Consider the following 15437-nt stretch of genomic DNA (forward strand, 5'->3'; position numbering starts at 1 on the left):
CCCAAACCTGGAAACAGAGGGATGAGTATATCTGCAGTCCGGGAGATCCAGACAAAGTGAATCCTGAATAAGTCAGTAAGACCACAGGAGAAGAAATCAGCCCATTCGCCCTATTGAGTCTGGTCTGCTATTCAATCTTGACTGAAAAGTTTCTCAAGCCCATTTTCTCACTTTCTCGTCATAACCTTTGATCCACTTGACAATCAAGAACCTACCTATCTTTGTCTTAATTATATTCAATGACCTGGCCTCCACAGCCTACTGTGTTTTCTACGAGCAAACATTTTTGAGACCAATCAGTTGTTGAATGTTTACTACTCAATGCTGCGCTCAGGAAAGCAGCTGTATATGTTGCTGTCTTCGAGATTGTCACAAATTCATTCTAACATGAATGATTGTGCTAATTGCAGCCAGTGGGCATTTTTACAGCGCGAATGAACTGTTCAATGATCTTTGACTGAGTTACTCCAACATAAACGTAATTGTGCAGCAACTTAGACTCAGCAGCATACATTCAATTATCCAAATCCAAGCAAACTATCATTGTAAGATTTGGAATCAAATGCTGCAATTCGATAACATAAGAAATTTATTACATAGGGTGACCACAGCAATATGAAACTATTCGGTATGGTGTACAGTAAAATCATTGACTTCCTTCTGCTCTCCATCGCAGTATCACTGTGCTCCTCTTCTGTGTTCTGATTCCTCAAACCTTCACGATTCAGGAATTCATGAGTTGGGAAGCAATGTCCCAACACCGAGCATTGCAAAACATGCATTCCGCAGAGTTCTCAACAGTTTCCAGCCTTCAGTGCATTATGGCTTTACAAATTGAGAAAGTATCTGCTCTCCACTTGACTCAACCATTCTGGCAGCTAACAGCTTCATGCTTTCATTTCAGTGACGCAACCGTTCAACTCGAAAATGGAACAGCTCAAAACTAGGATGACATTGTAAAGTAAATATACCAATGATGTCATCACAAAATAGTATTAAAGTGCTAAAAAGAATGACCTGTCTGAATACCAGCAGAGATTCTAGGAATGGAATGGTGTTTTCTTCCATAGTTAATAACTTCCACTGGCATCAGAAAATGATTTAAATGTCGTGTTCTGCATGGAGTAAGCAAGGAACCGAATCCCAGTAGCTTCTGAGGTTGGTCTCAAATTCGAATGACTTGGAGGTACCTGTGTTGGACTGAGATGGACAGAGTTAAAGATCACACAACACCAGGTTACAGTCCAACAGGTTTATTTTGACCTGTTTGACTTTTGGACTATAATCTTGGCATTGTGTGCTTTTAACTTTGCCAAATTCAAATGATCAACAAGAATCTGGAATTATTTTGAATATTCAACTCCAGTATCCTCAATAAATAAGTTGTCAGTAAATAGAGTTTCAGGGTGGTTCACTGGTTGGCACTGCTGCCCCACAGCAACAGGAACTTGGGTTTATTTCCAGCCTTGGTTGACTACGTGCAGTTTTCAAGTACTCCCCATATCTACACCGGCTTCGGCTAGGTGCTCCAATTTTCTCCTGAAGGTGTGGTGATTCGGGGGATTGTCCATGCTAAATTATTCTGTTATGTTCAGGGATGCACGGGCTCAGTGGATTAGACAGAGGAAAGGTGAGGCGTGGGAGCAGCTGAGGGGATGGCACTGGGTGAGATGCTTTTCAGAGGGTTTGTGCAGACTTCATGATCTTCCTTCATTGTAAATATTTCATACATGGATTTCTTTATCTCCTGTAGTTAGTCAATAAAAAGGAGCACTTCAATCTAAGTATTCTGATTGCATGATTAATAGGGTCATCACTCAATCACTGTTGCTTCATTTTGCAAGGAAACACAGAATAGTATTGGTTAAATCTGCAACAGTTACAAGAATGACTCGCTTGAACCTGCAGATACAGAGCCAATCCCCCAGAAAACATCACATGGATCCTCAGTGGGAAAAAAGATCAACGGAAATTGTTCAGATATTAAAGTCTATGCCAGGCCTGTTTCAGACATCTCGAAAACTGATTCACCTCAGTGGATTCGAAATCACATGCACAGCCGATAATGAATAGATTGTTAGTGTCAGTCGGACCAGCTCCATTCAACGGGTACATCTCTAAATCTCCTAAATGTAATTGTTTGAGACAGCTCACTCAGTCACAAACTGTGGTATTAAATACATAGTCTCTTTTCCACTATGTATATCAAGACAAAATTATGTATAATATTTTACTGAATCTAACGTTAACTTCAGTGTTGATGATTATTCCACACGTCTGCGGCAGGATTGCTTTTGTCCAGCCCTGACTGACCATTCTGACAGTGAATGCTAAACATGGAAATTTTGAAAGTAAGAGTAGGGGTATGTGATTCGGTCCCTCCACTCTGAAGCCATATGCAACATCTAATATTGCTGATCATCCAGCTCAGTCCCCACTGCCTGCTTCCTCCTCATACTAACAGGTTTTGAGAAGATTTGGATCAGTACTACATTGGAAAAACTACCCAGCAGGAGACATGAACATCAACTAGCCACAAAAAGACATGACCCACTATCACTAGCATCCTTACATGCAGAGGAGGAAGGACATCATTTTCACTGGACAACACATGCATTCTAGGACAAGCCAGAGACATTCACGAGAATATTTAGAAGCATGGCATTTCAACAGAAACACGATCAACATACACATTGATTTTGACCCCTTCTACCACCCTTTGTTAAAAGGAACAGGAAAAGACATCGCCAACACTAGAAATGGCATCACTAACCCAAGGAAACCTTATCACACAAATAAAAAGCGGACACAACACCAGCACGTCACCGATGATACGTCTTAAAACGAACCTTCCATCTCAGCGAGCAAACGTACGTCAAAAGTCCACATGCTGTTTGTTCCCGTTAACCATAGGAACTATATCTGCCTCCTTCACAAAAAAAAATCCAATGCTTTCACCTCATGTGCTTTCTGGAGGTATAATGTTAAGATACATATTTTCCCAGGTTCAGTGTCTTCTCTGAGTGTGTGACTGTGTTAATTTAATCACTTAACAGTACAATGTAGACTACTTCGGACAGAAATTTCGAGACATATCTTCACCTAAAGAGTGGTGAGATGATGATGTTTCTGCCAGAGAAGTGTTTGAGGACAAAACATTGGATGTTTTCAAGAAGGAATCAAATATAATTCTTCGGGCGAAAGGGGTCAACAGGTATGAGTAGAAAGCCTGAGGGGGGCTAGTAACTTCTCTCTCTCTCAAGTTTCAACTTTAATGAGTTGTGTTTCTGTCTAAGTAGATGAATGCTTTTGTGAACATTAAAATGTCAGGAATCATTATGTTAATTTGATTCTCTTTGCTGTCAGAATCTCCAAGGAGGGCTTTGCTGTCCGAATCAGTAAGAAGGGTTCATGCCCGAAACGTCGATTCTCCTGTGGCAGAAGGGCTCATGCCCAAAATGTCGATTCTCCTGCGAAGAAGGGCTCATGTCCGAAACGTCGATTCTCCTGCTCCTTGGATGCTGCCTGACCTGCTGCGCTTTTCCAGCAATACATTTTCAGCCGTGTCAGAGTCTCCTCTCAAATTATAGACCATGTTGCTGGCTGTCATTCAGTTGTTTCAATGGGTTTCATCAGGTGTAGGCCATTTGGCCCATTGACTCTCCCGTGCCATTTAATAAGACGACGCTTATTCTGGTTCTAGACTGAATTCCGCTATTCTGTCTGGCTGCCCCTTCGGCCACATCTCTGTTGTTGAGCAGAAACTTAGCATTTATTTAATGGCCTCTGTTCACTGCTCGCTCGGGAAGAGTTTTCCAAGGAATGCCTATCCTTTGATAGAGAGAGGATTTACTCTGCCCCCTCAGGCTTTCTACTCATACTTGTTGACCCCTTTAGCCCTAAGAATTACATTTGATTCCTCCTCCAATGTTTTGGCCTCAAACAATTCTCTGGCAGAAGCATAATCGTCTCACCATTCTACGGTGAAGATGTGACTCTTCATTTCTGTCCATAGTCGCCTACTCCGTGCTCTTAACTGATTAACTCCACACACCCCGCCCTCCAAACCACACCCTCACCTCCACTGCCACCGTTCGATCTTGACTCCACGGTCATCAGGAGCAACCCTCCTGCATTTGCCCTGTCTAACCCTGTTAGAACATTATAGGTTTCTATGCTATCCAACCCCTGTTCCATATTCTTCTCAAGTCCAGTGACTACACTCACAGCCAATCAAGTAACACTTACTGCTTCATCCCTAGTTACAGCCACTCCTAACTGAATCAAACCTCTTGAACTGATCAATTTCCGAGATAAGGTGAGTTAAACATGTTCCCTGTGGGTCTAAAGTCACACATTGACAAGATTGGCGTTGGACTCTAGGTTGCATTCCTGTGACTTTGATGTTGCCTTTCTCCATCAATCCAACGTGGTTGTCATGCTCTGCATTCCTGAGATTACATTTCAATCTCGAATATAATATGTACACTTATATTCCTCTAACAACCTAATTGGGAGTTCAATGCATATCAAAACATTAGCTGCAATCTCAGTATTATCTTCCCATCCCCCCATTCTAAAACAGAGAGCGTTAACAATATATCTTCATGTTAATATATGGGAAGATGTACTTTAAATCAGATAAATGCTATGTGACCACTAAGTTGCAATCTTGAGCGTTGTCTTTTCTGACTATTCCTAAAAAGGTTTCCCTGAATAATTGTCATCTTCGTAGGATCAGCTTTGACCATTGCCAGTCCAAATTTGATTGGAGTGCAAGTGCAGGAGTGTATGTTTATTTTCTGGTATGTCTGAACTCAGGGATCATGGGCTGCCCATTCATATTATACTTAATTTCCCTGTAGTGCCCATGGATGTGCAGGTTAGGGGGGTTACCTATGGGAAGTGCGAGTTATGGGAAAGGGTGAGGATATGGGACTGGGTGGAATGCTTTCGAGGGTTTGTGCAGAACTGTTGGGCCGAATGACATCTTTTTTCGAATGTCGACTTTCGAGAAGTTAATTTTGTTGTCTCCTGTAGTTAGTCAATAAAAAGATATCTTCAATGTAAATGTAACAACTGCATGATTAAAAGCATCATCATTTGAACACTGATGTCCCATTTTGTACGTGCACACAACAGCATCTGGCCCGACCTGCACCAGTGCCAAGAATGCAGAATGAGAGCGAATTCCCCCAGTGAACATCACATGGACCCTCAGTGTGAGAAAGATCACATGAAACACTTCAGATATTAGAGTCCATTCCTGGAATGTGAATAATGGTCGACTTCAGATCTCCCTGAAACTGATTTTGTCTCACTGGATTCAAAAACCTCACGTCATGCACAGTCGACAATGAGCAGGATGTTAGTGCCAGCTGCTGGCAGCTTCATTCAACAAAGACATTTCTGAATATTCTGTCATGTAATTATTAAAGTCAGCTTATTGTATCACAAGGTCAACTGTAAATCTGTAGTCTCTTTTACACTAAGCATAGCAAGCCAAAATTCTGCATAATACTTTCCAGAGTATGTCATCAAATTCAGTATTGATGTTTTCGAATCAGTCTGTTGAGAGACATCATGCACCCCTATGGGGCAGAATTGCCTGTGCTCAGGTCATGTTCCTGGCTATCATTCAATATGATTTAATGAATTAGAGCGAGTGGACCATTTGGCCCATTGATGCTCCAGCATCATTTAATCAGATGATGATCGCTCTGGTTCTGGACTGACCTCCAATTTTCTGCCTGTCCATCCCATCGGCCATGTCTGTCTTTTTGAGCAAATTCTTAACAAACCCTTTAAATTATTCAAAGCTCGCATCCTCTGCTCTCTGATAAAGAGTATTCCAAAGATTGCTAATCTTCTGAGACACAGAAAGGAGTCTCTTTGCCCCCTCTGAGCAGTTGATCACTTTAACCCTAAGGACTATATCTAAATCTTTCTTGAAAACATCCAATGTTTTGGGCTGAAACACTTCTGTGGCAGAAATTCCACAGACTCACCACTCTCTGTGTGAAGACCTGTTTCATTATTTCAGTCTTTAATGACCGATTGCCTCGTTTTTAATGATGACCTCCCACCCATCCCCTCCCAACCTCCACATAGTTCTGGACAGTTGGTCTTCAGGAATATCATTCCTCCATTTGAATCTGTGAATTTTATAGGTTGTATTACATCTCCCTCACCCACATCAATCTTCTATAATCCAGTGATTATATTCCAAACAGTTCGGTCTCTTTTCATACATCAGCATTTGTTACCACACTCCTAAGAGAATCTAACGCTTGAATCTGTCGGGATCGACCACTCCTGATCTATTTCAGAGAAGATGAGTTACGGTGGGTCTGAAGTAAACTATTGGCAAGACGTGTTGGGACTGTAGAGTTCATTCCCGTGACTTTAATGCTTCTTTTTCCATCAATTTATGCAGGTTACCATACTCAGCATTAACCAGACGCCGTTTCAATTACATACATAATATTTGGATTTGACTTCCACCAGATTAGGTAGATTTTAAATCACCTAATTGTGAATTCAATGCTTATTTCATAAGCATTATCTACAATCTCAGGATTGCGAGGCATCCCGCCTTTTCAAAATAGAGCAAGATTTACGATATATTTTTATGTCAATATATCGGAAAATGTATTTTCATTCAAATAATTGTTTTGTCACTACCAAGTCATAAGCTTAGGGCACAGTCTTTCCTGAATATTCTGACAAAGGCTTTGTTGGATAATGGCCATCTTCATAGGAAGACCGTTTGCAGTTAAGAGTCTGATTCTGATTGCAGTGAAAGTTCAGAGGTATATGTTTATTCACCGGACACTCACTGATGATGTTACCTAGTATGGTGTTGAAACATCTGAAAATGAACCTTCCAGGTCAGTGAACAAACCTCCATCCAAAAATTCATCATGAGGTACAAATCACCTCGAAAATCGTCAACACCACTAAGCTAAAATTGGCCCAGAGGTGGGTGCATGTTTATTGTCTGGTATGTTTAATGCAGGAGCATTGGCTGCACTTTAAGGCTGATAGCATCAGAAGATTTCATATGTGGAGATCTCAATTAAAGTGATTTGCTCTAAGAGTGCAACTGAGTTGAGAATTAAGAAGGGGGCAGTTTAGTTGAGGAGAAGTTATTTCTCAATATTTCGATCCCATCTATTGCGACAAACCTCTAGAGCATAAGGGACTTGAGCCACCAGATTTGCTCCTCAAAGGAAGGGGCATTACCACATAAACACCATAAACATTAGGTGGTACAATGTGTGGGTGTACAAATTACAAGCTAAATCAATCTGTTCAAACACACTGTCCTTTGCGGTCAGCGCAACTGGAACTTGAATCTCGAATGCTCGAGTGCAGATGAAAGGATGCTGGGACTGAACCACATTCTTAACTGTTGACAATAACAAATTGACAGAAGTTTACGCCCATTTATAGGTAGAATGTTGACCGATTGCTGATTCATCACTTTCCTCAGTCACAGGAAATACACGAGAATAACTGTGTTTTAAATTTTGTCTTCCTGGAGTCAAAAAGACGCCGTCCACACAGAATACAAACGCTCTGAAGTCCTCGCTTCTATTGATTATTGCACACACTATATGACTTTCTTAAATTATCTCATTGGACAATTGTCATTTGAAGGAAGAAGCAATGAGACACAGTTGTCATTTTCGCAGCTCATCTGACACAATACCCATTGAATACGGAGACAAGTGAGAACATAGAAGTCAGACCAAATCGGAGGGAGCTACCACATCATTTTGGGTTTTGTTTCTGACTAACTCAGTGGAAAATCCAATGAGTGCTGCCCGTACTTGTTGTAACATTTACATCAGGGACTGTCCACGTCAATCCACAGCTTGGAGTTGGCTCACGAACTATTGTCCTGGGAAATGAGTAACAGACGTCTTTGCAGTCAGAAACTTAAAAATGGCCCAAGGTTCGATTTATCCTTCATATGCATATACTAACAAGATTGAACATTTTTTTAAAAAAAGCTTTCGAGAACATTTACAGCATATGCAGGCGTAAGCTTTATAATAGTTCCAGTTCAACATCACAGAACGTGCAAATGTTGCTCAATTGCTTTGACTCCAGTCTGCAACACCCTGCAAATTGCTCAGAAATAAGTTGGACTTGTGATGCAGTTATCACACCAACCCTTTTTTTATTATGACAGTTTAGTTTGGAATTATCTTTGAGGCCCCAATATTTCACAAACTATCTAATGTGCCCACCAAAAAAAAACAAATCTACTTGACTGACTGTAGATCAGAACTCTAACAGAAAAAACACGCCCTTTTATCATGGACAGGATGAATAATGCTACTTGCTATAAATATTTATTAGAATAACATCACAAAGAAAATGAATAAGAAAGGAATGGGACAGAGAGAGGGAGGGAGAGAGAAAAGGACAGTCAAACCGAGAGAGAGTGAGTGAGTGAGAGAAAGAGAGCAACAGAGAGAGAGAGAGAGAGAGAGAGACAGAGAGTGAGGGGGAACCTCTCAGTCAAACCCTCGTCCCCTCAAGAGAACGCATATACTCGCCCACCACCTCACCTCATCTAATTATCCTTTCAATTCGCAAATCAATCCGAAATCCACACAAACCACAGTCTGGACCACAATGAGAGTAAAACGTGGGAGACACGGGGCTATGAGGAAGGCAGATCCAGCCTTGAAAATCAAAAACTAGGAAGGAATGCTGGTGTGATTGCAAGTCAGATTTGTTTGTGGCTTGGCACGGAACTTTCTGTGGATAATGTTACCAAGCATGAGCTGCCTTCTCCATGTAGATGATAGAAACCCTGAGTTTGAAAAGTGCTGTCAGAGAAGCTTTGGTCAGGGACTGCAGTGAGTTAAAATCATATAATCATAAACATGTACAGCATTGAAACAGATCCTTCTGTCCAGCTCGCCCATGCCGACCAGATCTCCTAAATTTATCGAGACCCGTTTGCCAACACTTGGCCCACGTACCTCTAAAGTCTTCCTATTCATATACTCACCCAGATTCTTTTTAAATGTTGTAATTGTCCAGCCTCTGGCAGCTCCTTCCATACACGTGCCAACCTCTGCTGAAAAACATTTGACCCATAATTCTCCTCTCAGTCTTTCCCCTCTCACCCTAACCTATACCCTTGAGTTTTGGACTCCTTCCCCAGAGGGAAAAGGTCTTGTCTCTTTACCCTATCCATGCTCCTTATGGTTTTATAAACCTGAGTAAGGTCATCCCTCAACCTCCGATGCTCCAAGGAAAATGGACCCTATCTCTCGACCAAAAATCCGCTAACTCGGGCAACACCCTTCTCAATCTTTTCTGAACCCATTCAAGTTTCACAACATTCTGCCTATAGGATAGAGATCAGAATGGCACGCAGTATTCTAAAATTAGCCTAACAAATGTCCTGTACAGCTGAACATGACTTCACAACTCCTGTCCACAATGATCTTATCCAGCATACCAAACGCATTCTTCACTACCCTATCTACCTGCAGCTGTACTTTGAAGGAACTATGAACTTTCACTCCAACATATCTTTTTTTCTGCAACACTTTGCACGACCTTACTATTAAGTGTTTAAGGTTTGACTCTCCAGAATACAGCACCTCGCCTTAATTAAACATCATCTGCCAGCCCTTCCATGGATTGTGCACATGGTCTTACGTTGTGTTCTTTTTCACACCCGCGTTATAACATCCTGGTACAGTTAATGTACTCCCACCTGATCCTTCAGACCCATTTCTAACACGTGGTTTTCTGGCACAGACAAAATTAGTTGGAAGTGAGGAGGTTCTGTGTTCAGCAGTCTGTGCCATCAATGCTCACAAACCTGACCATCTGGCCCAGAAGAGGAGCCCAGGGAAATATAATGCAATTCAATGGATATGCGCTTATGGTAGATTCACCCAATTCACAGAAATGAAACTGATCCACAGATGAACACAAGGAGTTCCGCAACGGGGAACAAAACCTTTATTTAAGTGAAAGTGGTCTTGGAATGTTAATCTTTAATTAATAGCTCAGATGGAAAAATCTTATTCTGGGAAAATGTAGAAAAGGTTTTCCTTCAGAAAGGTGTTTATTAAGAACTGTTTGAAACATTTTATCTTACTGCAAGTATATTAATATGAAAATTCCGAAAAGAAGGCTTTGGATTTAAATCAGATACAGTCAATTAATGCTGAGAATATTCATGCTTAGTTGTCTGAACTATCAAGGGAAAGGATAAAAAAGCTACCAAGACTAGGAAGAGATAGAACGAGCTAAGTCACAGCTGTACACGTGACCTGGAATGAAACTCTCATCCAGGTGCTAGAGGATTTTTACAGTGATGGCATTGTGATAGTTGGGAATATAATTTTGTGATGTGTTTTGAAAGCTTATAGCGTTTTTTTTTAAATGTAAAGAGCATGGGTGTTTTCCCTTTAATTTCGTTCCCTTTAATAATATCATTTTTCCTCGCTGAAAACAAACATGCAGAGTTGCACACTTATCTTAACTGTAAGACTTCTATGTCAAATGAAAAGAAATGAAATAAATATGAACTAACAATCCAGATGTTTGTTTCAAACCTGAGCTGTCCAACATCATTTGGGATAATAGCAGATCCTTAATGAGGTGAATGAAATGAGAATAAAAATTATCGCAACACAAAACTGAAATGGGACACACAAAACCTGAGTGAAATCGCTTGCCATCTAAGCCAATACTAACGAGTGGCGCATTGATACACTTTGTGCCACCGATTTCGTGAATTGCAATCTCCCTAATTCAGTTCTTCAAGTCAATTTTTTTGTGGTATTCCCTTTATGTTTGTGGATGCTGCAACAGTATATATTTTCTGAACAAAATATTCATTACACTTACTTCAAGTGAAGGTTCAGCATCTAGTCTCAACGTTTTGGAAATAGAAAATGATCCAACGGATTATTATAATTATTATTTTCATACAAACACACATTTTTGATACAATTCAGGTCATACACGTTGATGACACAATTCTGCATTCAGAAAAGCAGCTGTTTAAAGTACTGTCTTGTAGATTACAGTAAACTCATTCGAAAAGGAAAGACTTTGCTGACTGAAGTCAATGGATATTTTACAGCACGAATGAACTGTTCCCTGAACTTCGATTGTGTTACTCCATAAATAAACGTATTTGTGCAGCAACTCAGATTCAGCAGCATGTATCCGATTCTTTCAAATAAGTGCAAACTGCCGTTGTAAGATCTGGGATCAATTGCTGCAATTCGATAATATAAGAAATTTATTACGTAGGGTGACCACAACAATATGAAGCTACTCGATATGGTGAACAGTAAAATCATTGACTTCCTTCTGCTCTCTGTCTCAGGATCACTGCGCTTCTCTTCCATGTTCTGATTCTTCAATCCTTTACGGATCCGATTTGCCACTAAAACGTACCTGACTGTCAAAGCATTGAAGAGCAAAACTAAACTGAATGGGAGTAATGGTGTTAATATCTTATCTAACCAATCAAAAACGATCCAAGTGAGTTCAGTAAAATAGCTGGCCTTTCTTTGACAAGACCAGTGTACATTGTCAAACGCAATCATAGGTTCCCGTGTAATGAAAATGGGAACATTTTTTAGAAAGAAAAGAGCGCAGGTTGTTGAAAGAATAACAGCTGCCGTTTTCACTGTACAATATTTCAGTTTCAGTTTCTGGCAACAAATGGTCACAAACCGATCAGTGGAAAATACGACTGTGAACCAGACAGAACAGTCTGAACTCACAAAAAGTAGAAAGTAAACCACAATACATGCAGAGGTCGGGTGCAGGGATGATCCCTGGTTAAAATAGTGGTTCAGCTGCTTGAATGTAACATCAGTGATGATGACCATCAGATCCGCTGTTGCCATGGCCACCAGGTAATGAGTAGTGCATCTGGAGAGACCGCATTTTCCAATGGACAAGGTCAAAATTGCCACTGCATTCACTGCAAGATGAAGAAGAACTGTCATTAGTTCAGAAAGTGTAGCTTTAACAATCTTGCATTTGAATCGAGATGGTAATAGGGTGCTTAGGTAGAATATTAAAATGTAAAAAGAAATTTTATTCCAATTCCATTGCACGTGAAGCGATGTTCAATAAACAAAGCGAGTTGGTGTTTGGTGTTGCACATAAAGTACTGCAAAATAGTTGTGCAGGTTAAAAATTGTTAGTCGAATATGTTCTTATTTCGGAGGAGAAAGTGAGCACTGCAGATGCTGGAGATCAGAGTCAAGAGTATGGTGCTGCAAAGGCACAGCAGGTCAGGCAGAATTTGAAAAGCACGAGAATCGACGTTTTGGGCATAAGCCCTTCATCAAAAATGAGGCTTGTGGCTACACGGTGCTGAGAGATAAATGGGAGTGGTTGGGCTGGGGGCAAAGTTAACTGAGAATCTCGTAAGTAGATGAATGTGGTGGAGAAGGTGATAGGTTGGAAAACACAGTGGAGTGGATAGATGGGAAAGGCGATGGAGAGGTCAAGAGGCCATTGCCAATTTCAAGGCTTGGGACTGGGATATGTGGGGGGATGGTAATGAAGAAACTGGGATATCCATATTGATTCCGTGTGGTTACAGGGTCCCAAGGCAGAATATGAGACATTCTTCCTCTAGGCATCGGGTGGATAGGTGTTGGTGATGGAGGAGGCCCAGCAACTACATGTCCTCGGTGGATATGAAGGAGGAGTTGAATTGTTCAGCCACAGGATGTTGGGGTTGGTCCATGCGGGTGTCCCAGAGATGTCCACTGAATGATCTGCAAGTTGCTTTCCTGTCTCACTGAATGTAGAGGAGACTACATCAGATGCAATGGATACCCCAGTAGGTGACATCGGTACAGGTAAATATCTGTTGGATGTGGAAGGATCCTTTGGGTCCTTGGACAGAGGTGAGGGAGGAGGTGTTGGCAAAGGTTTTGCTCTTCCGGCGATGGCAATGGAAGGTGTTGGAAAGGTTGTGAGAGTTGGTGGGGTACGTGGATCTGACAAGGGACTCACAGAGGAAATGGTCTCTCAGGAACACTGTTAGAGGTGGAGAAGTAAATATATCACTGATCGTCGGGTCTATTTGTCGTGGTGCAAGTGGCGGAGCATGATGTGATGTATACGGAGGTTGATAGGATGGAAGGTGCGGACCAGAGGGTTTCTGTTTTTGTTGCATTGGGACGGGTGGAATTCAAGGGTGGAGGTTTAGAACGCAGAGGAAATGCACTGGTTGAACACATGGTTGAACTCACGAGGAGGTGAACAGTTCATCAACTTCACTGACATCTTTATCCCAACCGCAAATTCACGTGGACCTTCTCAGGTAACTCCCGCTCCTTCCTGGGCCTCTCCATCTCCATCTCTGGTGACCCAACTAACCATGGTTATCTACAACAAATCGACAACTCCCACAGCTACCTGGGCTACACCTCTTCCCACTCTGCCTCCTGTAATAATGTCATCCCTCATTCCCAATTCCTCTGCCTCCACCGCATCTGTTCCCAGGATGACCAATTCCACCACAGAAAATCCCAGATGGCCTCCTTCTTCAAAGACCACAATTTCCCCTCTCACATAGTTGATGATATCCTCCAGCACATCTCCTCCACTTTCAGCACCACCTCCCTTGAACCTCATCCCACCCAACGCAACAATGGCAAATCTCTCCTGGTCCTCACCTTTCACCCAACCAACCTCTGTATACATCGCACCATCCTCTGCCACTTCCACCACCTACAAATGGATGCCACAATCAGGGATATATTTCTCTACCCATCTCTGTCAGCTGTCCAGAGAGATGATTCCCTCCTTGACTCACTTGTCACATCCACAGCCCCTATCAGCCTTCACCCCACACCCAGCACCTTCCTTTGCCACCACAGCAAGTGAAAAAACTGCACCCACATCTCGCTACTCACCTCCATCCAAGGGCCCAGAGGTCCTTTAACATCTGACAGAAATTTACCTGTACTTCTACCAATGTCATCTACTGTATCCATCGCTCCTGATGTCGTCTCCTCTAAATTGTGGAGACTGGACATCAACTTGCTGATCTTTTCAGAGAACATCTCTGGGATACCTGCATGAACCAACCCACCACCCAGTGGCTGACCCCTTCAACTCCCCCTCCCTTTCCACCAAGGTCATGCAGGTCTTGGGCTTTCTCCATCAGTAAACCTTAAGCACCCAGCACCTGGCGTATGAACACCTCATATTTCACCATGGGACACTGAATCCACACAGAATCGATGTGGGGTTCACGAGTTTCCTCAATTCCCCTCCCCCCACGTTATCCAGGTTCCAATCCTCCAACTCAGCACTGTCCTCTTGATCTGTCCATCTCCTCTCCCATCTATTCACTCCACCCTGCTCCTTCTCCTCCAACATCCTCTAGCTATCGCATTCTCAGCTACCTTTCCTCCATCTCCACCACCTTCCCAGTTATCTCGCAGACGCCAGGCCGGCAATCTTCATAGCTGATGAAGAGTTTATGCCCAAAACATCGATTCTTCTTATACTCGGATGCTGTGTGACCTGCTGTGTTCTTCAAGTACTACACTCTCGACTCCTCCCAGATATATTGTTTTTCTATGTTCCACAAAAACATGGGAACAGTCGCACTCACGGTAAGAGAAAACATTCACACCCTGTCAACAAATGAGGATGGAATTGGGAATTTAACACATGAAGGACAGGGGTAACCATTGAGAGATTGAAATGTGGTGTAAGATAAATGAGACCATTGATGAAACTTCAGATGCCTTCGCCAATGTATACAACAGTTCAACAAAGTCTGTTTTCAAAATGATACAAAAAGTCGAATTCTATCAGAAAAGAAAATATGTATTTGACCTTGTTCTTGCAAATGGTTTACTTTCTCTTTGTACACAATCAACTGTTTTTTCTACACTCCAAGCACCTAACAATCACTTTCAGTCACTTGGAGTAATAGAGATGTGCAGCACGGAAACAGACCCTAATTCCAACTTGTTCATGCTGAGCAGATATCCTAAATTGACCGAAGCCCATATGCCAGCATTTGTCATGTATCCCTCCATACACTTTCTGTATATAAACTCATGCAAAATGCCTTTTAAATGTTGCAATTATACAGCCTCCACCACTTGCTGTGGGAGCTCATTCTATGCAAGCTGCAACCTTTGCCTTAAAAACGTTGCCCCTTCGGTTTCTTCTAAACGTTCCTCCTCTCACCAAAGACCTATATACCCCAGTTTTGGAGTCCCTGACCCAGAGTTCAAGAACTTCACCATTGGTCCTTAGCCTCTGACTCGCCAAACAAAATCGACCAGCCTATTCAGCCCTTCCCTGTTGCTTAATCCCTTCTCCCCAGCGATTTCCATTTCAATATTTTCTGCACACGTTCAAGTTTAACAGCACCTTTCCTAAAGCAAGGA

This window comes from Chiloscyllium punctatum, chromosome 34, assembly GCF_047496795.1.
Source record: "Chiloscyllium punctatum isolate Juve2018m chromosome 34, sChiPun1.3, whole genome shotgun sequence".
Taxonomy (NCBI): domain Eukaryota; kingdom Metazoa; phylum Chordata; class Chondrichthyes; order Orectolobiformes; family Hemiscylliidae; genus Chiloscyllium; species Chiloscyllium punctatum.